At 40.2% G+C, this 24,480-nt stretch overlaps 1 long non-coding RNA gene across 1 annotated transcript in view; it reads left to right on the top strand.

Annotated features, from left to right (window-relative positions):
• The window catches only part of LOC308408032, an 84,279-nt gene extending 60,284 nt beyond the window's left edge, over positions 1–23,995 (top strand). The window contains exons 2-3 of the long non-coding RNA XR_013973749.1: positions 22,265–22,458; positions 23,645–23,995. This is a non-coding gene — a long non-coding RNA (uncharacterized lncRNA). The remainder of the gene's footprint in view (positions 1–22,264; positions 22,459–23,644) is intronic.
• Positions 23,996–24,480: the final 485 nt, after the last annotated feature.

Genomic DNA, 24,480 nt, shown 5'->3' with positions numbered 1-24,480 from the left:
CTGCATGTCCACTTTCACAACATTCAGGAAACTTCCCTGTGGTCTTCTTCTTTTCCTCCTTTTCGTCTCCATATTCAGCATCCTCTGTCCGGTATATCCACTATCCCTCCTCAGCACATATTCCAACCATGTCAGCCTTGTCTCTATAACTTTGTCACAAATCACCTCAGACACCCTCACTATGCCCAAACTTGAATCTTTACTGTTAGACCTGTCTTTTTCTCATTCATTCATGCACACCAAATGAGGAAAAAACTTTTGTTTCATCCCTCTGGGAACCTTCAAGCTGTCTTCTCGCACACTCAATGACTACTAGTCAGGTGGCAGTACAGTAAAACTTGAAAAACAGAAAACATAACAATTTTTGCCTTCGAACAAAGGTTGGGCCTTATTGCTGAAGCTATTATATTTCAAAAGGCGCAGCTGGTTTTGGTTTCCAGTTTGTGTTGCAGTTCTTGCCTTTGCAGACTAGTCGGTGCTATCCACGAAGGATGAGCCCAGCAATCTAATGGCAACCACAAGAATTGAGGTTTGCAATGCAACACGCTCCTTGCAATCAATTTTACACGATATCCTTCAGCAACCTCCAGGAACCATTTGTTAACCTGTTAAGGAAAACTAATTTTTACCAGTTTGTAGCTGCTAGAGAGTTAGTGACAAGTCTCTAAGGCTGTGTGAATGGAGCTTTAGCAATCAGTTTCAGATCAACCGCCTCAAGCAACCAGTTGCCAACTGGTCTGGGAATACACATTTTCTCCTCACAATTGATGGTTGTCAGATGGTTGCTAACCGGTCTCTAATCTTGCTTGACTGTGGCCTTGATTTATCATCTTTCTGGATTCATTATAGTTAACTTTTTTAGATTATTTGTCTGTGGTTGCTTTATTATTCAAATGCATACCTGTTCTTTCTTTCTTTCTTTCTTTTTTTAGTTCAAAATACAAATTTAGTCATTCATCACAGTATAAGTTTTTACTGGCCTTACAGAAAACTAGCTTGTCATTTTTAACACAAATACTATCCTTACAGTGCTCAGCATAAATGAGTACGCCCCACTACATGTCAGAAAACCTTTAGTTTCCTTTCAGAATCAACATTTTCTATGAGATACTTTACTACAAAATACTCCCACAAATGTGGGCCATTGATTGCAAACAAGATTTGTTAATTTGCAGAAAAAAAGTGATTTTCCTAACAAATTCATTCAAGCCCATGTCGCAAAAATGAGTACACCCTAATTATGGTCTTAGGAGAAAAGCCATACTTAAGACTACAAAATTCGAATTAACAGGCATTCAACCAGAGGTGAGTCTAATGATTCATTTAAGAGGTGGCCAGCAGGCTTAACAAAGAAAAGCCCTTCCCATTTCATGCTGCCAGCAAGGGCTCCATGTGGAAGAGAAATGTGACAAAATCTGAGAAAGGACACCATTTTGTTACACAAAAAAGGTGAGGATTACAAGAAGCTTAGCAAAGCTTTACATATCAGTCAAAATACTGTAAAATGTAAGTGCAACCATCTTACAGAGACGTCCAGGCTGTGAAGTTAAGATCTCGACAGGAGCGTCTTCTGATGAGAAGGGTTGAAGAAAATTGCCATGCAAGTTCACTGCAGTTAGCTAAAGCAGTAGAAAGCCAAACTGGAGTGACCGTTTCCCGTGACACCATATGGCGCACACTGCAGAGGAATGGCATGCGTGGGTATCGTCCACGAAGGAAGCCGTTCCTGAAGCCCGTGCACAAAAAAGCACATCTAGAATTTGCTAGGGCCCATGCTGAAAAAGATGAAGACTACTGGGACTCTATACTCTGGAGTGATGAGACGAAGATCACTGTTTTTGGAATTAATGGTTTCAAAACTGTATGGCGTTGTAAAGGTGAGGATTTCAACGAGAAACGCATGGTGCCTACAGTGAAACGTGGTGGTGGCAGTTAGTGATGTGCGATACCACTGATTTCCTTTCCGATCCGATACCAAGTAAAATTCAGGGTGGTATCGATCTGATACTGATACTCTGTACAAAAACTTCATGTTTCATTGTATTTCATAATACAATATATAATTGTATTATGTAATTGTAATGATAATATAATAATATAGCTTCATAATGATTACAGGACATCAGACTACTTGTTCTTATTGCTTAATAATGCAGAGTTCATCATATAGAAATAAAAAACCTGAAGTTGTGCGCTATGTGAACACGTTGCCTGCCTGCAGCACTAAAGGACTCCATTAGAGACGTCTGTCTCGCCCTAGCAGCGCCTGTCCCTCTCCTCCTCTTCAGTTTGCCTCAACATAAGCTCATCATATTCTGTGATATGATTTACTCTGAGGTGTTTGATGAGGTTAGTGCTGTTGCCACAACACCTCACTGTCTTGACACATGTATCGCAAACCGCGTCTTGGCTGTTTGTTGGAGGTAAAATGCGTCCACACATTTGCGCTCAGCCATTGTTGTGAGTGCGTACACCAGGGGCTGCCGCACTTTTATACAGCCATATATCGCATATAACTATGAAAGGCGTAAGAGGAAGTAGTTCCTTCCAATTTAGACGATCCGAATGATGTAGTTTCTATCCACTGTTTTCCTGTTAATGAAAAACTACAAATTTACCCCAAAGTACTAAAATATTGATATTTTAATATGAGAATCAATTCTAGAACATAAATTACTGGTATCGGAAGAATCGATATTTCAATTTCGATCCGCACACCACTAGTGGCAGTGTCCATATGTGGGGCTGCAAGAGTGCTGCTGGTGTTGGGGAGCTGCATTTCATTGATGGTATCATGAACTCAACAATGTACTGCTCTATACTGAAGGAGAAGATGCTGCCATCACTCCGTGCACTTGGTCGGCGTGCAATTTTTCCAATACGACAATGATCCAAAACACACATCTAAAGCTACTGCTGCATTCCTGAAGAAGAACAGGGTGAAGGGGATTGAACGGCCAAGTATGTCTCTTGATATGAACCCAATCGAACACCTGTGGGCAATTCTGAAGCGACGAGTTGAGCATCACTCTGCATCCAGCATCCAGGCTCTAAAAGAGGTTGTTCTTGAAGAATGGAAAACGATAGATGTTGCAATATGTTGCCAACGTGTGCATTCCATGCCTAGAAGACTTGGTGCTGTCCTTGAAAATCATGGTGGTGATACAAAATACTAGATGCAGTAGTTTTTGTTGCAGGGTGTATTCATTTTTGCTTCAATCATTTTGAGTAAAACTGAAATTTTGTGATCCAAGTTATATTATTAACTTTATTTTCATGTTATGCAGTTAAACAAGTGTTCGATAAAACTTAGCCTGGTGACAATTTTGGAAATTGTTGTTTTGTTCGTTGAGCTACTGATTAAATTCATACTTTTTAAAGGGGGTGTACTCATTTATGCTGAGCACTGTATTTCTCTCCTGTGCTTAGTTCAGATTAATATATGGGTAGGTGAAGATCTTCTCACACAGAGTGGAGAACATGTTGAGGAACATGTACACATGGTAATCAACTAGATAAGCCAGTACAATTGTAAAAGGACAACCAACCTCCTTAGAATTTATCACATTACATGTAAAATCAATGGGTCTTCATTACTTACAGTGGGGCAAAAAAGTATTTAGTCAGCCACCGATTATGCAAGTTCCCCCACTTAAAATGATGACAGAGGTCAGTAATTTGCACCAGAGGTACACTTCAACTGTGAGAGACAGAATGTGAAAAAAAAATCCATGAATCCACATGGTAGGATTTGTAAAGAATTTATTCGTAAATCAGGGTGGAAAATAAGTATTTGGTCACCTCAAACAAGGAAAATCTCTGGCTCTCACAGACCTGTAACGTCTTCTGTAAGAAGCTTTTCTGTCCCCCACTCGTTACCTGTATGAATGGCACCTGTTTGAACTCATCATCTGTATAAAAGACACCTGTCCACAGCCTCAAACAGTCAGACTCCAAACTCCGCCATGGCCAAGACCAAAGAGCTTTCGAAGGACACCAGGAAAAGTATTGTAGACCTGCACCAGACTGGGAAGAGTGAATCTACAATAGGCAAGCAGCTTGGTGTGAAAAAATCAACTGTGGGAGCAATCATCAGAAAATGGAAGACATACAAGACCACTGATAATCTCCCTCGATCTGGGGCTCCACGCAAGATCTCATCCCGTGGGGTCAAAATGATCATGAGAACGGTGAGCAAAGATCCCAGAACCACACGGGGGGACCTGGTGAATGACCTGCAGAGAGCTGGGACCAAAGTAACAAAGATCACCATCAGTAACACACTACAACGGCAGGGAATCAAATCCCGCAGTGCCAGACGTGTTCCGCTGCTGAAGCCAGTGCATGTCCAGGCCCGTCTGAAGTTTGCCAGAGAGCACATGGATGATACAGCAGAGGATTGGGAGAATGTCATGTGGTCAGATGAAACCAAAGTAGAACTTTTTGGTATAAACTCAACTCGTCGTGTTTGGAGGAGGAAGAATACTGAGTTGCATCCCAAGAACACCATACCTACTGTGAAGCATGGGGGTGGAAACATCATGCTATGGGGCTGTTTTTCTGCCAAGGGGACAGGACGACTGATCCGTGTTAAGGACAGAATGAATGGGGCCATGTATCGTGAGATTTTGAGCCAAAACCTCCTTCCATCAGTGAGAACTTTGAAGATGAAACGAGGCTGGGTCTTCCAACATGACAATGATCCAAAACACACCGCCCGGGCAACAAAGGAGTGGCTCCGTAAGAAGCATTTGAAAGTCCTGGAGTGGCCTAGCCAGTCTCCAGACCTCAACCCCATAGAAAATCTGTGGCGGGAGTTGAAAGTCCGTGTTGCTCGGCGACAGCCCCAAAACATCACTGCTCTCGAGAAGATCTGCATGGAGGAATGGGCCAAAATACCAGCTACTGTGTGTGCAAACCTGGTAAAGACCTATAGTAAACGTTTGATCTCTGTTATTGCCAACAAAGGTTATGTTACAAAGTATTGAGTTGTATTTTTGTTATTGACCAAATACTTATTTTCCACCCTGATTTACGAATAAATTCTTTACAAATCCTACCATGTGGATTCATGGATTTTTTTTTCACATTCTGTCTCTCACAGTTGAAGTGTACCTCTGGTGCAAATTACTGACCTCTGTCATCATTTTAGGTGGGGGAACTTGCACAATCAGTGGCTGACTAAATACTTTTTTGCCCCACTGTAGTTAAATAACACAAATATGGAGTATTACCTACCACAAAACACCCTCCCCCTTCTGTCAATTGCTAGTTAAATCCCATGCTAATATATGCTTATACACACCCCCTTTAAACCAGTGTGCTCAGGTAGAACAAAAACAAAACAAAACTGGAGGTAACTTTACTCTCATCACTCCCTGACAAAATCTTTTCAGAGAAGATGATGTGCAGAGACACACAGCCAGCCTTCAAAACAGATCCCGCTGTGCACACTTGATTTTTCCTGCATACCCACTAAATGTATAAAAGTAAGAAAATCCTCAGTGAGATTTCAAAGCAGGCAAAAAGTGAGTAAAATCCACTTTCATATCTGTGCGCATTATGATGGCGCTTGAGCTAACGAGACAATCTTCATTCTTTCTCAGTTGAAAAACACCCAGAAAAGGTCTTTTTCCAAAGCACTTGCAATTCTTGATACTCACCAAAGCATTTGTTCTTGCACCACTATTCTTTTCTTTTACCCCTTTGTGTGAGTGGAAAGCTGAGTGTGAAAAGCCTGGTTAACCTTACTCTGGGCCTTCGGGGATACTAGAGTGTTGTGTGCTACATGTCAGAGGCTTAATGATGGCTCACAGTCAACCCAGCTTTCACTTTGCGGATGTGCGTGGACTGTCTGTGCACCTGTGTGGGTGTGTGTGTGATTATACATCTGAATGTGGCTCTGTGTGTTTCTTAGATCAAGGGTTAACTACACAGGGCATGATGTCAAAGGCAGGTCTTTGGTCGGTGAAAACACTGTCGAATTCACTCAGCAGTTACCATGGAGACAGCGCTGCTAATTCTTGACAGCTCTGCCTCTGTTATCAGTGTTATCTACATTGATTTGGTCCCTGCTGCAAATTACCATTCAAGTGAAAGGCATTTTAAATTTAAAGACTATTATTCAACAAGTCAATTTTAAAGTCAGTTTTAAGCTATAAATAAAATTGATTCAAAAATATCTGAGGAGGCTATTTCAGAGAAAGGGTTGCAGTAGGAAAACTGTGGGGATAGACAGGACCCACAGAGTGTGAGATGGAAATCAAGGTTTGAGATTTGAAATCAGACTGGTGTGAACAGGAATGCTCATGTAGAAATTTGTATGTCATTACAGGCATGTGATGTGGCTAAGGAGCCGATGAAGAGAGGTTGAAACTTATGTAATCTCGTTAAAATTGTCTAGTCTTGGGTATTTTTACTAGTTTTAGCTGCAGGATTCACAAGATAGCCCATTTCAGGCCTTACACTAAAGTGTTGCTGCGCAAAAATCAAAAATCTTTCTTGTTGACAACTAACTTTTAATGTTATACAGGGAATCCGATAATCCAACATATTTCAGAGTTTGGGCTATTAGCCTTTAAAATAAAATGTTTCTAAAAAATCCTAAAATTAAGTACAGGGTGGGCCATTTATGTGGATACACCGTAATAACATGGGAATGATTGGGGATGTTAAAGTCCTGTTTGTGGCACATTAGTATATGTGAGGGGGCAAACTCCTCAAGATGGGCGGTGACCATGGTGGCCATTTAGAAGTCGGCCATCTTGGATGCTACTTTTGTTTTTTCAATAGGAAGAGGGCCATGTGACACATCAAACTTATTGGTAATGTCACAAGAAAAACAATGGTGTGCTTGGTTTCAACGTAACTTTATTCTTTCACCCTGTACTCCTAGGGCAGTTGGATTGTTGTAGTTGGCATTACTATGCATCTTTTTATTTATGATTGATTTGAATGGTTTACTCACAGAAAGTCTGGTGTTTATGCTCTGACTGTGTTTCAGAGAATGTGAATTTTAACATTTTGGTGCAAGGATGAAGTCAGACAAAGCCACAGGGACATGTCCACAGGAGCTGAAAATATCTTATCACTGAGCATGATGAATCTGCTTCATAAACGTACAGAAAGGAGGGAAAGTGGAGAGCTAAGCTGAGCACAAACACACTTCTGCCCATAAAGAGAGTTTATATCCATGTTTTCTTGGTAAATTTCTGTGCTGTACTTACTGTTAAGGTTGTCACATGTTCTGTCTGACATGTTGTAAAACATAAGTGTAAGTATACAATTTATTTCGCTAGTGGAAAAAAAAGTTTTTAGATTGTCTCAGCTAGTGCTAAACATTCAGTGACTGTGTTTTTGTTGCAGATCAAATCAACCTGGCAATGTGAGCTCGTTGCTCAAAGACATTTCTCAGCTTCAGTCTTTGACTTTAAGAACAACAGTTTTTACAGATTGGCAGGACTGATAATGTTTGCCGCATAGCTCCAACATTAATGTCATGGTTTATCATTAGCCGCAGCTGCTAGCAGCTACCCTAATGATAACTTCACAGATGGCTAATGTGGCTGGTGGATAATTGCTAATACTTAAACGGCTAACGTTAATGTATGCACCAGCCAAGGTAAGATTCATGGTAATTCGATTAGCGCCAAATCACAACACTGGTTGCCTCGAGATGCTTTATATTGTAAGGTGAAAATGTTACAAAAATACAAAGAAAATTGAGAAAAATTCCAACAATGACCCCCTATAAGCAAGTGCTTGGCGAAAGTGGGAAGGAAAAACTCCCTTTTAACAGGAGGAAACCTCCAGCACAACTGCCATGACTGATTGGGGTGAGGGGAGGAAGACAAATGTTTAATACTTACTAGTAAAATAGGAGTTTTTCTGACTTCTTGAAATTCCTCGTAAAGTTTTGTTTATTGTTGTGAACTCACCTCTTCAGTCTGCAACGGTGCTCTGTGAAATTATGGGTCAACTGGAGGAGTGTTAGCATCAGGGCTGCACCTGATTGTTTAACGGACACCAGAGGTTTTAAGTTTTAATTGGTACTTTTTTTACTACCTTATGTCTTTACCATTGCGCACCACAAAGTGAGGGTGAAATATGGTCACCAGATGGCAGTGAGAGGGGAGTCTTTCCAGACATTAGCAAGAACCATGACTGACAGAGGGCTGTAGTGGCTGCAAATGGCAGGTGTGTCTGTTCCTTCCTTTGAGGTAAATCATTGTCTAGGCTTTTTAGTCACTTTATTTATTTTTTGTTTACAAGTAAAATTGATGTGAGGGTTAGAGAGCTGAATGTTGAGCCCATTCCACTTTTAGTGACAGTGCACACTTGTAATTTTAAACACAGTTTAAATCATATTTCGCAGTAATCTAGTAATTAGGCTATTTAGACTTTTGATTTATAGGTAGATCAACATTTAAAATAACCATCGATGGAAATAATGGCGTTAACGGTATTACTTTTTTCAGTAATCTAACGAATTGCTATTTCTATCATTACAATGCCATTACCATTACTAACAAGAAAATGCTATAGTTACTTTTCCTAGTAATTAGTTACTTTACAATATTGTAACTCAGTTACTAATTTGCTTTTTTGAAGAAGTAACTAGTAACTGTAACTCATTACTAATTGTAACTTTTTAACTGTTTTACTAGTTACTTGCCCAACACTGCAAATAACAGAAACATAAGCAGCAGACGATGATTTGCACGGTACCACATACAGAATGGATCTACTGCCATTCTGCCTTTTCCTATAAGTTACAGGTTCCTATTGCATTTCTAATAGTTCGACCTTTGTAGTAATTTAAAATGTTATTAAAACTGTTCATAATCCAAACCCTACACAGAGAGTCATCAATTAAACATACATGTCTGAGCAAGAGTGAAGCGAACAAGCAGAGCAGGCTAGTAAGAGTGGCATTAGTAAGAATAATACATTAAACTGATTAGTATTTATGGCATTGACTGGCAAGGGCAGCAATGTTTAGATGTCTAGCCACACATCCCTAGGCAATAGTGTTGTAAATGAGTATCCGATCATATATTTTATTATCGATTAGTATTTGAGCATATATTTTCTTGCCATCTCGACTTCCTGTGAAATCTTAAGCTTGTTGTTTTAGGAAGAATATACTTTTTTTTTCCTTTGAGGGAGATAAACACTGATTTGACAGTTACAGTGTGTTTTGGCAGGTACAAAAAGTGAATTTTAGCCTTGGCTTATTGGTGCATAAGCCCTGGCATGTGTGCAGAATGTTTATTGGAGGCTAAACCACTTTCAACCGCATCAGTCTGTATATATAATTGTTCTGCCACTGAAAGTTGTTTTGTTTTACCTGATTGCACAATAAGTCCATACATTTATAAACCTGGTTTTCTTATTTCTTTTGGGTACTGTACATTTTGTGCAACTATTTTTAAGAGTGTTTTTTCCATCCCCATTTTTCACTGTTATTTTAGGCACTCATAGCACTTGAGCACTTGAGTCATACAGTTTAACAGTTGCTTCAACTAAAGACATCAAAGGCAATCTGCTGTCTTCGACCTTTATTAGTAGTGCGTTCACTGCACAGCAGCATTCTTACATGCCCTGACACATGACATGAGGGATCCAATAGCATTATGAAAAAGTTTTACAGATAAACTATTCATGCACATTTGATAGTTTAAAAAGAAAGGATAGGGCCAACAGCTCACATTTTTGATTCTCTTTCTCTGTTACCAGAAGTACTGAGATTCCTACAGTTATTAGACAAGAAACTCATTAAAAGTGGACGGTGAAAGTAGCAGTCTTTTAAATTGAAGGGAATGAAAAATCTCTCAAACCCACCAAAATATTTTCTTATCTAAATTGAAGTACTCAAAGCTCAGCAAGACTGAACTGTGAAATGACAAACTCGGGACCTTTCATCTGATATTTAATTTGATTTGTTAGCTGTTTTTCACTCAGATCTTTCATTCCTATCAAAGAACTGAATGAAAGTGATAATTCTGATGCTTTGAGGACATGAGATCGCTTCTGTAGAGAAAATAAGATCTTTGGAGTGTTCTGCGGGCTTTGTGCTCTTTGTAAAATTGCCTTGTCAGATCACATTGAATTGCAAATCCAGTTTGGGGTTTTTTTGGTAGCAAGTTGCTAAATTATAAGTGGATGGTAATCCGATTGGAGTATCCAACATTTTGTGATGTACATCTTACAGTAAGCTTGTATGCATTGTAACTGCTTCTGTTATGTACACGTTGTGTGCTATGGGTCAAAATAAGTAAGTTAGTATTCTACTACTAACTACAAAACAAAAGTACTGTTCAAAACTCATGAGCCACCCCTCATTTCTTTATATTTTATTTTCAAGGTGACATACTTTCTTGTATTTTTTAAAAGTATTCTTGAATAATAGTTTTCCATGATTTCTGGAGGTTTCTCAAAGTTTTTCTTAACACATTTTCTATAATTTCATTCTTTTTCAGTCCAGTCCTTGTACCTGAGCATTTTTAGAGGAATTATTTTTTGTCTGTTAAACCTCTCAATGCTGAACAATGAATCAATCAAGCATGAAAAAGCACCTTATTCATGGGACTGAATAACCAAAGAACCAGGTTTAAAGTGCATCTTTGGCCACTTTGTTTCTAGCAGTCACATTATTTGTTCACATTTCCTTAGCTGACTGTATGAAAAAAATGACACGGTTTGACAGGATTAAAATAATATTTTTGCACCAACAAGGTGATTCCCAAAGAGCTGTTAGCCAAAAACTCAGCATATCTCAGCATGGTGTGCAGTGTGTCCTTGAAAAACTTTACAAGTGGAGGAAAAAGCAGATGTGGCAGGTCTCAAACACAACAGACAAACCCTAACTGACCCCAAGAAATCAAGCAAGGAATGAAATTATAAGAAATCTTGTCAAATAAAGGCTGTGCTAAAGAATAAAGGTGTTCATATGTCTGTGAAGGTTCTCAGTCATCCAGGTCATCGTAGTCAAAGGAGCTTGCAAAGAAAAGCGTCTGGACTTCTTTAAGTTGAAGACGTTTCACCTCTCATCCGAGAAGCTTCTTCAGTTCTAAGGTCAAATGGTGGAGAGTCCCAGATTTAAACCTAGTGGGAGTGACCCCCCAAAGAGGGACAAAGGACCCCCTGATGATCCTCTAATCGCCTGAGCCAAGGTGTGAAACTGGGTGTGGGTCCTGATCAGCCAGGGTTTCGGGTGAGCTCATTGTGAAACCTGGCATTAAGGCGTCTGGTGTTCGTACCAAATATTGTCTTCCAAGCTTGTTTTTGCCTTATGTACTGTATTTCCATGTATGTTTGCACATGTTTAAATAAATTGCAGAATCTATTTTCCACTTTCCTAGAAAATATAAAGAAATTAGGTATGGTTTAAAACTTTTGCACAGTAGTGTGGTTAAAGCTATCAGAAATGCCATTAGCTTTGTAATGATTTGGTGAAAAACCCAAAGTGCTACACAAAATTGAAATAGCTTTTTAATTGTAGGTAAAAAAAAAAAAAAAAAAAAATAGAGAACTGCCAAAGTCAGTAGACATCATCCACCTGGGACCATAAATGCTTTTGCAGAATTTTTGGGCAGTTCATCTGTTGAGATATTTTAGCTTGGATCAAAGTTGTAAACTAACCACTCTGCAGGCTGAGGCTCCTTACAGCCATTAATGAAAGATACCGTCTGCATAAATCCAAAGAATGAATCCTCTAAGTGTTTTACAACCAATAAAGTGTACCATTGCCCCATAATGAACACAAAGAATTATTTGTGTGTTTTAATTTAAGTATACACCAATCGTCCAGCCAACTTCTGGTGTGAGAATCTCCAGGGCAAAATATCTGTAAAACCCTCTGGAGCCCCACCATTTCATCCACAAACACACCTACACGTTCACCCAAGCATCACAACAGCCAACAAACGATTCTATTTTCTTTCCCCCAGACGCAGCCTCCTTCGTTGCAGCATTAAAGGATGAGAGATTATTCCCTCTATTTCCAGGGAAATGAATTTTATATCAGTTGTGTGTTTGTGAATCAGACCTCCATTTCCAAGAAAGTAGGAGGTATTATCTCCTTGACTGTATTTGTAAAAGCACGACTATATAGATTACAGCTGCTCAGATTTCCTACCTGGCTGCCTTGGGAACATACGTTTCCTGTTAGACCTGGTATATCTCCAGTGGAATAAATCAATTAGAGTGCAAAGAAACTGAAAAAAGAAACATGAACATGTCCTGCTTCCTGACACTGATGAAAATAAAAATGTTGTCAGCCTTGTTCACAGATCTGTCCTGATTAGTTATCAGTCTCTTTGAACCCGCCACCCAGCACTAAATTAAAGCAATATATAATCTGCATTCAGTCAGATAAATTTCTGCGGGAAATACAGATCAGCCCATTGGCTCAATTTTACATGCCTTCATTTGTCACAGAAAGTTTTGCACAGTGGATCTCTGCTGGCTGATAGTATGGAAGCTGTGGGGTGAAATGTCCCAAACCGCTCAGACAGTACTTGGCAGTCCTGCAGCAACACACCCACTATACTACGTAAAGTTTCCCCGACAAGAGATGAGAGGTAAAGGCAGAGAGAGAGCAATCAGAAATAGAAATCAATGATGATGATGATGATGATGATGAAGAGTAGTGGTAGTCTGATTGAAATCTGCAGGGCTTAAGTCATTTATGAGATCTGCACAACCAAATGTGATTACTCGTACCTCCCTGGACCTCCCTTCCCATCCTCCCTACTTCGTCTCTCTTTTCATTCTTCACTGGATCTGTCACTCAGCCCTGAAATATTCATGCCGGCTCTGAAAAATGAATGCATCTGCCGAAAGGAGCAGAAGTTGAAAAGAGAGAAGTTAGTCGTTTTGATACATATTCTCTCATGATGAAAGTGACAGAGGGCTTTGAGTCAAGCCTTGCTCGGGGAAACGTGGATGACGTGACGGCTTGCCGTGGCAGAGGTGTCACATTACGTGTGGCATGTGTACAGCAAACATATACATGGGATGCTTATACGTGTCATTTTTTTCATCATGATGTATGCCATTTAAGTGAAGCAGGCTCCAAGAACATTAAACTTGATGCGGTTCGTCAGTCGCTTTCTGAGTGAATGTGCAAGTGTATTAAAACTACATAAATAATTGAGAGACGTGTTCTGCAATATTTGACCTCGGATTTCTACAGGTTGATGCTCCTGACAGGTTCAGTACACGCAGCACACACAAACAGCAGTAACAGGATGACAGTGGGCGTGCTTGAATCAATGCACTGTACATAGTGAAAATAATGGACCTTCATCAGAGGGTCTCTACTATTACACACTCTCTCTCAATCTCTCTCTCTCACTCTCTCTGTCTGATCTTTGTATTTAATTGGTTGCAGAGTTTCTCGGCTCTCAGTCTCCACAAAGTACATTTTGTATTGATCCTCTTTCCTTGGCTTCACAGACTCTGCTTCCCATAGTTATCCCATCTACTGCTTGTGTCTCTATCATTTGCCATCACACGCACCCCTATGCGTGCTCGCACACACGCACACATGCACCCTGGAGAACACAAACGCTTAAAGAGTGCCTCTTTATGAAGTCTTATGCAAAGCCATGGGAAATTAAATTGGACAGAATTTGTCACAGACAATTCTGTAGGTCTGTTTATCTTAGTCTTTAGTTTTTCCTAATCACTCTGCTTTGCAATTAGCTTTGGTGTGACTTTACTGTGAAAAAAAATCACACTCATTACTTTATGAGAATCGCAAAGAAAATCCTTTATATTTTATAAAACCTCCATAAATGTAATTCCACAGTATAATTTTGACAGCAGGCAATGATGTCAAATCTAAAAGTCACTATTCCAATATTTAGGATAAAACATGAGTATGACTAATGCATGTTATAGGAAAAAAAACTACAAGCTGTTCTTTCATGAAGTGACGACTCGGGAATAATGAAATCATATTAAATACAAAAAACAAACTGGCACTTTTAAACAAACATTTGAAATAAAATTACAGTTTGGAAAATGTAATGTAAAAAATATTGTTTCCTTATCAAAGCTCAACCTCTCAGCAGGTAAGGTAAAGTAATAAACTCACCAGCCACTTTGTAATATACACCTGTTCAACTGCTTGTTAATACAAAAAATCTAATCAGCCAATCACATGGCTTTGCACTCAGTACATTTAGGTATATAGCACAACCTGCTGAAGTTCAAACTGCACGGAAGAAAGTCAAAGAAAGGTGACTTAAGTGTCACTGAACACGGCATTGTTGTTATTACCTGATGGGCTGATCTCAGTATTTCACAAACTGGTGATCTGTTGGGATTTTCCCACACGGCCGTCTCTAGGGTTTACAGATAATGGTCCGAACAGATCCAGCAAGTTCTCTGTTTATGCCAGAGATCAGAGATCAGAAGAGAATGGCTAGACTGCTCTGAGCTGATAGGAAGACAATGGTAACTTTTTACCGCCAAGGTATGCAAAAAAGCATCTGTGAATGCACAGCACTTTAAACTTTCAAGCAGGTGGGTGACAGCAGCAACAGATCACTATGACAACAGGATGTTGCTTGGTCTGATACGTCCCGATTCCTGCTGAAACATTCAGCTGACAGGGTCAGAATTGGGTGTAAACAAAAGCATGGATGCATACTGCCTTGTATCAACTGTTCCAGCTGATGGTGGTGATTTGATGGTGTGGGGGATATTTTTTGGAATACTTTGGGCCTCTTAGTACCTGCTGAGCATCATTTAAATGCCAGAGCCTGCCTGAATATTGTTACTGGCCATGTCTAGCCTCCCCCGTTTTTTCTTGCAGAGATATAGAAAAGATATGCTAACCTAAGAACCTGACAACTATTCTCTGAAAGACTGTGTTCACATCCCTAAAAAGAATTGAGTGGAGCTTCTGTCTTATATATTCCAAATCACTTAACCCCTACTACCCACTGAGGCCAGAGGGGAAAGGCACACCAGTGAAAACCTTTGATGCCATTTTCTAAGAGGTTTGTCGGGTCTGTCAGAGTCACATATCTGAACGGACTTACTCATGAATAATACACACATGCACGTCTGTACACAACACACTGTGGTATCGACACATAGTTTACTGATGTACCAACAGACATACAACATCAGTGCGTCTGGAAGAAGATTTGGGGCTCGATATTCATGGTGCATCGCACACGTGCACTGAAACACACATCCAGCTGTACAACGTGTCCCACAGGTAGATAATGCAGAATAACATTGTTTCCAACATGCTGGCCTATTAATCATGGATGAACTCCTGCATCACTGACAAATTAGCCTAATCTCACAGGGAAGGGCGTGAGTGGATTCACACAAGCACATTCACCCACACCACTACACACACACACACACACACATGGAGAGACACATAGGTGTGCACAAAGCAAGAAGAGTGTGAGCGTGCGGACATGCGCAAGCTTATACACACACACATGCATTGTATCAGTCTAATCTCATAGGAAAGAGCATGCTCTGACTGGCAAACAGAGAATTAATGCAGAGCAGGAGACTCTCCTCCCCTCTCCCTCCTCCTGTCTCAATCTTTACTTATCTGTCTCTCTCATGTCCTTCTCCTCTCCTCTCATCTCCTCTCTGTCCTTTTCTCCCTTGTTTCTTCTTCTGTGGGCAACAACAAAACAACACAAGCACAAGGTCTACAAGCAAGCTGATGAATCACGGCCGACAGACTGGCTCAGTGACAATCCTTTGATTTCTGCTGAACTTTTATCAATTAGCACAGCTTTTCTATATCTACACAAGCAACTGCGAGGACACGGGGGCTCCTTTATTCAGAACTTTCGTTAATATGCACACTGTACACAGATTTATTGACTGTATAAGCAGACTAAAGTCCCGATGAACATGCTGGAGGAAAGACTGCACTGCAGCAGTAGTGTTAGGCTTTAGGTGTGTGTGTGTATTTATGAACCTAAGGGTCCACAGAGGTGTGCACAGTAATAAATAAAATGCTGCTGGCTGAAATCTGTTCAGAATGAAGAGGGATTAATTTGGAGTTTGGGTTCAGCAGAGGGGGTTGATGCAAAGCACGATTATAACCTTATTTGCATCGATTGTTGCATGTGTGGCTGTGCGCTGTGCCACAATATGTGCACATATTCTAAAATACTACGGCATGCATTCCTGAATCAGAAGCAGCTATTTGGCTTCCAAAGCTGCATTCGGCAGTGTCGTGCGTTTCTCCAAAACCTGTTGAAACAAACAATGACATCTTGTCCCCTTAACGCCCACCTCTGTTCAAGTGCCTTTTCCCTCAGCCCTGTGACTGCCTGCTTTGTACCCTGACAAATATACAGCTCCTGGCTGCCCTGCAGGGCTCTGGGGAAATGAGATACAAATGCCTGAGTATCTGTGGTATCACTGCCCAAAACCATTGCCATAGCCCGTGGCAATAAAACAGCTGCTAGGACACAAACGCTACAACTGTCGAGATAAAACAAGACAATACATTGAAAAAAAAGATTCTCGACATGCTGCAGAACTAGGAGTCAGACATGACCGCCTTGATTGTAATTCTCTCATTTAGCCTGGTACAACGTGCTTAACTTCCCCTGCCCTCAAGGCTAATCTTTGAGTTTATGTTGTATTACTTTGGTGCAATTAAGGGGTTAAGCTTCAAAGAAAAGCAGAAATTGTTCTGAATGCAGAGCATGTCTCCTTTTCACTGCTCGTCATATAACCTAAATAGGCTTTTAATCTCTGATCCAAACATGGAAGATACACAAATGCTCTTACATCACTGTATATCTAACACAGTGTCCCATAATTTGCCTGGCTAATGCAGCACTCTAGCACAGTGATAAGAGGGTGTAATCTTCTTAGGTGTGGCGAAAGCTTAATCAATATTAACATATTCCTCAGCTCCCTCTCCATTGAATAATTGATATCCCCACACAGTCTTGCTGAGAATGAAATAAGATGTAGGAGTATTAAAATAACTTCCCCGAGATAAAAGAAAATTGATTAAAAAAAGATGGCTGAAAATTAAAGAGAAGGAAAGGGAGCCTAAGGGATTGGACTTTGCATACAAATGAAGAAAAGGGGATGGGGGGAGGGTGGAGAAAAAGGGAACTTTAGGGAAGTTATGAGCCCATTTATCCAACTCTAGTCATTGCACACTCGGCCGGCTGGGTTTTTACCGAACCAATCAAAGCGGTTAATCTGAGAGATCCACTGTAGCTTCACCAATCCCTGACCTCCTTGTAAAACATGTAGTTATTAATCAATGATTGCTCATCTGTAATTTCCGCATGATTACCTCTTCATTAAAACTTGCAGCGGCGACATCTCAGAGTTCACCTGACAGGCTACCTCTCTGTTCCCAACTCTAACATCCAAAGCATTTTTCAGACCTAACAGACCGTGCCTGCAGGCTCTGGCCGACCTGGGCAATAATTTCTCAGCTAGAATAATAATTAGAATTAATTGAAGTTTTTAAAACTTATTTCAGCAAGGTCCTGTAGTTCAGTCTGTAGTTGAAGTTTTAAGTATGCATGTTAGCTGTGAATTACAAATTAAGCACACACACGCATACACAACATGTTTAAGTCCCTGGCCTGGAGACAACAGGGACAGGGACAACACAAGGAAGCATTTTCAAGGTGGATGCAGTGAGAGGATCAGGGTTAAGAGGAATCATGCATTTGGACCACCTCAGCGCTATCAGATCACTGCTGACACCTCACCTACCACCCCCAGGGCTTTAGCAGGCTTGTGAGTTTAAGTGTGCGTGTGTGTGTTTGTGTGTTTTGACAGTTTATATGTGAATGTCAGTGTGAGAGGACGTCAGTAGGAAAAAAAATCCAGCTCACCTCAAATGTCGAGGTTGCTGCAGTCACACGGAGAACACGTGAAGGACAAATTTTTGTGAGGTGTTGGGAGGCATGTCAGGCCGTCAGACAGCTACGTTCAATCAGTGAGGGACAAACTGATGGGTGAAAATGAGATGTCAACAAGATAAGAATGAGGCCAGCGTGGAACAAAGATATAGGCAGCAACACACATGTAGTACCGCGTGAATTTAAATATGCTGGAGGTAAACAGCGGCGCTCTCTGTGTCCTCTGCAGGAGACATTTACAAATGAGTGAGGCTGATTTTAAAGGGACAGGTGTGTTACAGCGTGAGTGACGTACTCATGTTCATGACTGTTTGTGTTCCTGCAAATGATCGTGTGTGTGTGTGTGTGTATACTTTGTCTGTGTTAGACTCTCATTCATTCAGCACTGTATCAGCTACCCTCCATCTCTGTTTGACAGGCAGCCGACGTGGAGCGAGGCCAGATAGCAGCTCCGATCAATGCCTTCGATCTGCACACACTGACAGTTACTAACACACTCACGGACGCATCTGTCACGACTGATGTTTTTTTAACATGAAAAAAGTGTGACTCTAACTCACATTGTCTCTGTCTTAAAGGACCGTCTGTCACGATAAATGATCGGAGGATTCAATCTAAAAGCCCTTCTAATTCTCCAAAAGCTATGGTAGGTAATGATAAATGACAACGCAATTAAGAAGGCCCACAATCTTTTTTTCATAGTCTGTTTTAGTATTATTCTTTTATTAGCAGACATTAAGATGTAGATTTCACAAGGAGAATTGGAAAATTACAGCCATTTGTGCCTCCATCTTACACCTCTGCCTAATCAAACTGCAGCCTGTTAACTGCCTGTTCTAATTACACTGCATCAATACACAGACTGACTTTACTATCTGCCAGTCTGAGGGGCTCCCTGTGCTCAGTTTGGAGAAAACAGCAGTTCTTCACTGCTGGTGCACACTGTTATTTATTTTTAAGGTGCCAGCTGATGAAATTTGATTTCTAATTTTTCGGTCAGCCTCCCGTTGCACGAATTACCGACAAATGTGTGAATTTTGTGTCTGACGTTAGCGAACTCATCTCTCTCTCTCTCTCTCTCTCTGTCCTCTCACTTTCTGTTCTATTTCCTTTATTTTTTTTCTCCGTGTCTCTGCTGCCCTGAGCTCCTGTCAGCTGAAACAAATAGCCTTGTCTCAAACAACTAGAGCACAGGGCCGGTGTCACTCAGTCTTCGGAGCGCAAAAATTGATCATGCTCGGGCACAAAGTTAATACAAATCAAAATAATACACTCTTTATTTTTCTTCTTCTTTTTTTAACATGCATGCAGTGTTCATGCAGTAAATTGACTGAACAATCTTTTATTTCTTGGTTTATTCATCCAGTATGAATTCAGTTATTCGGGGTTCTGTATATCTCTCAACCCTTCACCCTGTCCACTGAATATGGAATTACTTTTGCTGTATTTGTGCAGTTTATTCTTTGTGATGGTTTAGCAGTGAAGATTTTTAATGAAGGTTTTGCTAGCTGTGGGTTACTAAAAGGAAGAACATCGCTGGCCTCTCTATATATTTACCGGTACTAAGCGATAAAGCAAATTATTTATCTGAGGTAGTGGAAAGGAAAAGCAAGGAAGTATAAATCATTATTTGTATTAGTCATTTAATGAAATATCCTGCAGGAATAAATGTACAGATACATTTAAATGAGATAAAGCTGTATATTATGACTATGCAGATAACTACTTGTTGGATTAGATAGTCCACTCGCTCACTTGCAAACTTCAGAAAACTTCTACTTGTGAGGTTCCTATAGCTACAGCTGATCAGACAAGAATGGTGTCGGTGAACGTTGTTCCTGTCAATGCGTGAATCGGACCCCGTTTACAGCCAAGCCCCGTCTGACTTGCTCTGCCTTCTGGCCTAATAACTAGAGCAGCATTCAGTCAGCCATCTTGGCTTCACAGTTTCAGTTCTCAGCACCTCATAGTCCCCTTTCACTGAAGAATACAGCACTGAAAAGGAGATATTTTGTCTTCCTTCAACCTAGGGCTTTGACTTGTGATCGTTTTAATTAGTTTTTAACTTGTAGATAAGTTATCAGTATTATTTTAATCTATTTTCGCCATGTGAAAGAGCATTTTTGCAGAATAAGAAATAAAACAGTTTGCACAGCCTGCAGAAAAAAACATTGACTGGGGGATGACGCTCCCAGGCTTACACATACACTTGTTTGATAAATTACCTAAATGGTGATGAAATATGTACCACTGAAGTAACACACTTTATTTTTCACAAGCTACAGGTTTGTGGGTCTTAAAGCTGTTGCATTTATAAACTTAGAAACAAAAAAATCTAAACTGAGACATTTGACTTGAATTTATCCAAGAAACTGGGAGTCCTGAAAGTGATGTGAAACAATGAATCACAGAGAGAAAATACAGTTCTGCAAATGAATGCTTCTTTTGCCTCGTAAACAATCTTTGGCAGAGTACAGAGAGCACAAAGCTCCCATTTTCGGATGCCAAAATCTGGGGGGGTTGGACTTTTTGGGGGGAGTTTTATTTTTGGATGTCTTTAAGTTACTCATGGGAATACTGTTAATTAGCATTAGCTAAAATGATCTACTAGATGAGACATTTGTCATCTCTGGCTAAAAACAGAAGCTGCTTCCTGATTTTATTTATTTATTTATTTATAGTTTTTATATTTTTGGTGGAAGACAAAAGAAAAGTTCTGCTACAAAAAAATCATAGCTTTTGGTTCCCTTCAAGGGATGCAGCGAATGAACACCAGCTGGTTAAGAGGTCGTCGGCACACAGGATACAGTAAATAACATATCATAAAAAAAGAAAAGCAAAGAAGGCCCAGATCAATACTAAAGATTGCTCTGGGACATGTCTTTGATATACATTAAAATAATAAAAAAAGGCCCATGTTTAACATTAATGCATGACAGTGACTTAAAAACGGGGATTTTAAAGTTCCAATCAAACTTCTTTTCTATTTGTCGTCATCATTTCTTTCTTAAATTCAATAGTTTTAATATTGAATCAATTTTAAGGCCAAAAGTAATAGTATTTGTAACGCCCTCTAAATGGTGTTTGGTTCAGGAAACCTGTGTCCGTACAGGAAGTGACAGTATGTCAATGACTTAACTAAAGGCTGGAAGGTAAAACTCTACGCTAGCAAAGTTGGAAAACAATAGCAGCTAAAGTGCTGGAGCCAGAGAGGCTATAGAAAAGGACTTTAGTCTGGCCCTAGAGCCTGAAGGAAGTTCAGCTGAACCATCTGACAAATCCAAAAGGGATGGAAGGTCTTGGCCCAGGCTGTGTTCAGCAGTAAGAAAGTACTACTAACATCATCCGGCGGTGAATGATGCAAACCAATCTGTGTTGTTTAGAAGAAAAACTCTGAAGACTCAGGGGAAGCCTTGCTCGGTGGACCATCACTTTGGCCTAGCAAAGTTACTGGAGGGAACGTGCAAGTTTGACCAGTCTGCATCAATCAGTAATCTCTAGAGCAAACAGTTGCTTTAGTGGCTACTTGAGGCTGGCTCCAAAAGCACTTCACTCCCCACAGACTTCCATATTAAAATCATCAACAGCATTAAAAAAAAAAACCCAACATTTAAATCCTGGTACAAAACAAAATGGTTTTATTCCTCTGTGAATAACTTTGCCCTTCATAACAACTGAAATGAGGATGTTTTAGATTCACCAGTATCCCAACACAGGGAGCTGGAGCCAATTCTCTGCTAGGCCTCACCTCCACTAATTAGACTCATAGAACGACACTTATCTGCTATGTCTGCTATGCTTGTGTTGTTGGTGCCTTTTAGAGTTATCTGGCAAATGATATAGCCTTCTGTATTGTACAACACTTTGTGCTTCAGGTTTGCTGACTGAAATTCAACTGTTTTATTTAGCGCTAGTTATCAGGTGTGTGTGTTCATTTGCTGCGGTTAATGAATATAACACATCACCAGAGCTGGCTAGCAATAGCTGCTAACTTAGCAGACCACCCTGTCATCCACGTTTAGTGAAAATAAACACAATGGCAGCAAAAATAGTAATATGAAATCTTCAGAATATGAAGTTGAAACCACTGGGTGAAATCATGGTGCCTTTATTAAAATCAGTCTACATGTGTTTTTCAAATGTAAAAAGGTCCCTCAGGAAGATGACGCAGGACTAGGAAATATTAAGGTCGTTTGTGCCATCTGGTCCTACAAGCAGATTGAGAGCTGGGTCTGTATTCTCAACATTAACCGCCTGGTTGCCTTGACTCAGTTTGTAGTTTTATTGCACAGAATTTCAAGGCACGACAGGGGGGCTCATGAACGTGTCTTATTTTGGAACCTCAAAATTGCCTCATTTCTCTACAGACGATGGGCTTCTGTGGCTTCATCAGAGAATGACCTTCAGTGTGCACTGGGGCCGTTTGCAGCTGAGAGTGAAGCTCAAGTTTGAGGTTTTTCTGGCATGTCCAACTGGGACGAGAACCTGCTGTATATGAAGAACATGCTGAAGAGATTACATATGTCATCTGGCCCGAGAGGACCTCAGGATATCACATTAGGTGCAGGAAATGTTACTGGGGAGAGGGACAGCTGGACAGCCTGGTGACACTGTAACCCAGAAAGGAATATGTTTGTGCTTTTTAAGCAAGAGTTTATAAAGCTTTGGATTAGATCCATATCACAATCCTGATGCATCTGATGAGTCATGAATTTAGTTTGAAACAAAAAATAGATGGTACGGCCTTCGCAGAGACCCAGTCTCAAGATTGACTGAAGGGAAAGGAGACACCTAGAGGAATGAAGAATAAATATGGAAAATACCCCAAGATCCTTTTACCTACCTGCCGACCAAGTACCTAAAAAATGGGCACAAGTGTCTGTAGATAAATTGGTGTTGTTTCAAAGACAAACGGTGGTCACATCAAATATTGATTTGCTCTTTGTATGAGGTTGATTGTATATACAGAGATGAAGCATCTTTGAGTACCTAGAAAAGTACTCTATGAATAAAATATATATAAACATTACTCACCCAAGGTATGAATTCTTTAGGCACAAACATTTCACTCCTCCAGATTCATACAGACAAAGACAGACACGATGGAAGACTTGTTTTGTTTTTGTCATTTAGTTCAGGATGTCATGTAGAAAAACATGGTATGAAAAGTAAAGCAAAGTAGATTTCTAGTTGAGTTTACATATGTGACAAAGAGGGGGAAGAAGTGCTACTTATTTAATCCCACCACTTCTCCAAAACTCATCATTGATTATTTGTCCAACTTCCTTATTATGAAGAGATATCTAATCACATCAGTACATACATGATGTAAAATACAAAATATTATCATATTATCTTTTTTATGACTCCATAATGTCACATTCATTTTGCCAACAACCTCCACATTCAAATTCTGAATATGCACGAATTAACAATTAAATAAGCATTTGTTTCTTTTTTTGCTTTCAGACTCCCAAGAGAAGCTTAACACAGTAACAAACTAAACACTTCAAAAAACTTTAATTAATTTAATGAGCTCCCCAACTTATCTCACCAATTATCTTGTACACTAATTCGTCTCTGACACACAAAATATGAATAAATAAATGCACTTGCCATGAGCGACAACATAAAAAACACACACGAACACACACAGCAATACTCTGTCTTCCAGGTTGTTTCTCATATTACAGATGTCCGACCCACATTCCCACTGTTTGTGAGTGCCTTTTTTCTGCTCTCTTTAGTTGACATGCATTGGAGCTGACTTCTTCCATTTACATTCAGGACAACATGGAAAGAGAACCTCATCTAGTCCATCAGAGGGAGAGAGAGCGAGCGAGACGGACAGGAAGACAGGCGGAGCAGGAAATGTTTGAAAGCACAGGAAACGCCTAAAAACTATTTCCATCGTTGGAACTCACACCAACCATCTCCAACATCACTCACTGCCCACCCCACGCACACACTAAAACATTTATACAGCCGTGCCCATCTGCTGATGGTTCTGCCTGTGAATTATTTACCAATGGAAATGCAGGAACAATCTAATTGAAAAGAAGGGAGCTGCATTGGAGATAAAACTCCCTCCAACCCCACCCTCCACCCCCCGCCTTGTATGATAAATGCTTTCCCGTCGATGTAGTCAGATTCTTCTGCTGTTGTCTGTTGTTTTGTATTCTCAAAGCTCCCCTTCTGCAGCTGTCTGCAATTACCACAACGTTAATGACTCTGTACCTCTGTGAGTTAAATATGGGAGTGCTGTCCTTAAATTTGTAGTTTCAGTAAGTATGTGGCTGCTGCACAGGCTGTTTGCATCACCAGTGGAGACTGAAGCAGCACAAGGCAAATGTTGCCTAACTTAACTTCTGGCCAATTAACACTAGTGTACTTTAAAAGATAAAATTGGAGATGTACTGAATGCAGTTTTCACGCCTCTGTAGAAAACTTCTTGTTATCTAAAGTTAGACAGGCAGAGCCAGCGGTAACTTTTCACATTGGCCTTCATGAAAAAAATAGTACATTTCAACCACAGGTTTTTATCATGAGAGAACATAAATTAAAATGAAAGAAACATTTCAAA

Source organism: Rhamphochromis sp. 'chilingali' (assembly GCF_963969265.1).
Source record: "Rhamphochromis sp. 'chilingali' genome assembly, chromosome: 12".
In the NCBI taxonomy this organism is placed as follows: domain Eukaryota; kingdom Metazoa; phylum Chordata; class Actinopteri; order Cichliformes; family Cichlidae; genus Rhamphochromis; species Rhamphochromis sp. 'chilingali'.
This window is presented reverse-complemented; position numbering and strand designations above follow the sequence as displayed.